Genomic DNA, 3,782 nt, shown 5'->3' with positions numbered 1-3,782 from the left:
TCCTCCCCTGATGCTTTCAGCGCCGCCTGAATGTAATGAAATACGCCTCCTGCTCTCGCTCAGTGCCCCCTCCTCCTTTTCAAAGATCCCGCGCGTGCGCACAGGCCTGTGCCTGATGCGCCCATGCGGACATTTACAATCAGCCTCATTGAGCGAAGTGCGCATGCGCGCACTTCGCTCAACCTCCTCATCAGACGAGCACTGCAGCCAGCCACTCAGAGCCTGCCAAGCGCTGTATGGAGCCGCAGGCTCTGAGTGGCCGGCTGCAGTGCTCGTCTTATGAGGAGGTTGAGCGAAGTGCGCGCATGCGCACTTCGCTCAATGAGGCTGATTGTAAATGTCCGCACGGGCGCATCAGGCACAGGCCTGTGCGCACGCGCGGGATCTTTGAAAAGGAGGAGGGGGCACTGAGCGAGAGCCGGAGGCGTATTTCATTACATTCAGGCGGCGCTGAAAGCATCAGGGGAGGAGCTGGGCACCAACGGCGGCGGCGGCGGGCGGCAGCTTGAGACCAACAGAAACGCCCTGGGCACCTTATCAAGAAGATTGACAGGTTAGATAAAAGCTCTTTTTATCAAAAGGAGACGGCGAATTTATCTTCTAACAACACCTTTGTAATCACAGGGGCGCCATGGAGATAACAATACTTTTAAAAGGGGGGGTTAGAAAGTGGTGACAGAGTCCCTTTAAGACCAAGCTTATAGCATTATCACACAGAGAAAGATGTTTTTCTATGCTTATAAGCTAACACATATTACTGGTGTCTTTCTTTCTTTTCAAAAATCTGTTTTCAAAGTAAGGTAGAATAAACAGCGCAACAGAGGAAATAAACTCATGGTGTCAGTGCATAAGGTCATCACAACAGAATAAAGCCAAAAATAGTGCAAATTGGTACATTAATTAATTGTTACAATGCTCAATTAAAGTAAGCGGAGTTACACTCTAGAACTAGTAGAACACTAGAAATACGTAACTAGAGAGAGTAGGGAATGAAGGGACTTAAGGGGGGGGTGATGGGGGAGGAGAGGGCGGAGCCGCTGTCTCATGGATGAGCCCTAGGAAACTGGTTTATTGGAATATCTGAGAAGGGACAACAAAGATAGTTGTTTGTGGATCTCAATATCTATTTAAAATAGCGATATAGGTGTGAACCAATAAAGATTAGAGGGGAGCAAACTAGGGGCAGGAATCGTAGAGAAGTCCCCTGTGGCGGGACCAAGGTGCCCAAATACGGGAGAAAACTTGACCTTGATTCCCAGTGAGAAATTTCTTCAAATCTAGCAATCTGATCTATCGTAACATAGTAACATAGTTTATAAAACAAAATAAGACATCTGTCCATCCAGTTCGGCCTGTTATCCTGCAAGTTGATCCAGAGGAAGGCAAAAAAAAAAAAGTTTTCCCCATTCAAAGGGAAAAAATTCCCTCCTGACTCCAATCAGACAATCAGAATAACTCCCTGGATCAACGACTCATCTTTAGTAGCTATAGTGTCATGCCCTGCTCAGGTTATGTGCGGAGGTCTGCCAGGTTAGCAGCACGTGTAGTTTTTTGTTTGTTTTGGGTTTGGAGTTTAGCTGTATCCGCCTCCCTTCAGGTGCACTGGGTGGGGTCATTTGTGTGAGTTTAAATTACGCCCCTTCCCAGTGCCCTGTGCAGGTTATAGCTTCTATCTTGCTCTGTGGAAAGGTGGATTTGCTGTTTCTGCTCTGCTACAAGATAAGTTGGTTTTGGTTTCATTTTTGTGTTCTGTGTAGGCTGTTAGAGAGACACCTGCCTCCTCCAGGATCTGAGGAAGCAGGCTGCCTCTTTCCCCCTTTCCACCATCTCAGGGATTTTAGGGAATCTTCAGCCTTAGGCACGGGGGTACGTTGTTTCCCACCTTTAGGGTCTGAACGTGGGCACAGAAGTCCAGGGAGAGCTGGTAGGGAATTGTCAGGAGGTGACCTTTATCCCCAGCTTCTAGCCTAGACGCTTGTTTTGAGGTTGTATCCTACCCGCCGTGACATATAGCCTGTAATTACACTGCAGAAATACCTCCAGGCCCCTCTTGAACTCTTTTAGTGCTCACCATAACCACCTCCTCAGGCAGAGAGTTCCATAGTCTCACTGCTCTTTCCGTAAAGAATCCTATTCTATGTTTGTGTACAAACCTTCTTTGCTCCAGACGCAGAGGATATCCCCTTGTCACAGTCCTGGAGATAAATAGATAATGGGAGAGATCTCTGTACTGACCCCTGATATATTTATACATAGTTATTAGATCTCCCCTCAGTTGTCTTTTTTCTAAAGTGAAAAACCCTAATTTTGATAATCTTTCAGGGTACTGTAGTCCCCCCATTCCAGTTATTACTTTAGTTGCCCTCCTCTGAACCCTCTCCATCTCTGCTATGTCTGTCTTGTTCACAGGAGCCCAGAACTGTACACAGTACTCCATGTGTGGTCTGACTAGTGATTTGTAAAGTGGTAGGACTATGTTCTCATCATGGGCATCTATGGGTACTTCCACATTAGCGCTATACTTTTCCAGCATTGAGATCTGACCTAGGGGCTCAATACCAGAAAAGAACTGATCAGTTTTATCCTAATGCGTTCTGAATGCAGAGGATTCCGTTCAGGATGCATCAGGATGTCTTCAGTCTTTTTGACTTTTCAGGACGGAGATAATACCGCAGCATGATTCGGTTTTATCTCCGTCCAAAATTCCGGAACACTTGCCGGAATGCAGGATCAGACATTTTTTCCCATTGACATGCATTAATGCCGGATCCGGATCCGGCATTGTGTTCTGCGCATGCTCAGACCGCAAAAAATGTGAAAAAAAAAATGCCGGATCCGTTTTTCCAGATGACACTGGAGAGACAGATCCGGCATTTTAATGCATTTGTCATACGGATCAGGATCCTGATCCGTATGACAAATGCCATCAGTTTGCATGCGTTTTGACGGATCCGGCTGGCAGTTCCGGCGACGGAACTGCCTGCCGGACTCCTCTGCCGCAAGTGTGAAAGTACCCTATGTTCCTTTTCATGCAACCCATTATCTTATTGGCCTTGGCAGCAGCTGCCTGACACTGGTTTCTACAGCTTAGTTTGCTGTTCACTAAAATTCCTAGGTCCTTTTCCATGTCAGTGTTACCCAGTGTTTTACCATTTAGTATGTATGGGTGACTTGCATTATTTCTTCCCATGTGCATAACCTTACATTTGTCAGTGTTAAACCTCATCTGCCACTTATCTGCCCAAGCCTCCAATCTATCCAGATCCCTATGAAGCAGTATACTGTCCTCTTCCGTGTTATTTACTTTACACAGTTTAGTGTCATCTGCAAAAATGTATATTTTACAGTGCAAGCCTTCTACAAGATCTTTAATAAATATATTGAAGAGAATAGGGCCCAATACTGACCCCTGAGGTATTCCACTAGTGACAGTGACCCAATCTGAGTGTGTACCATTAATAACCACCCTCTGTTTTCTATTACTGAGCCAGTTACTTACCCACATACAGACAGTTTCTCCCAGTCCAAGCATTCTCATTTTATATACTAACATTTTATGCGGTACAGTGTCAAATGCTTTGGAGAAGTCCAGATATACGACATCCATTGATTCTTTGCTGTCAAGTCTAGAACTTACCTCCTCATGGAAACTGATTAAATTAGTTTGACATGACCGATCCCTCATGAAGCCATGCTGATATGGCGTTATTTGCTTATTTACTCCAAGATAGCATCTTTTAGAAGCCTTCAAACAGTTTACCCACGACAGATGTTAAACTTAC

Source organism: Bufo bufo, chromosome 2, assembly GCF_905171765.1.
Source record: "Bufo bufo chromosome 2, aBufBuf1.1, whole genome shotgun sequence".
Taxonomy (NCBI): Eukaryota; Metazoa; Chordata; class Amphibia; order Anura; family Bufonidae; genus Bufo; species Bufo bufo.
The sequence above is the reverse complement of the archived record's forward strand: the minus strand, read 5'-3'. Positions refer to the sequence as shown.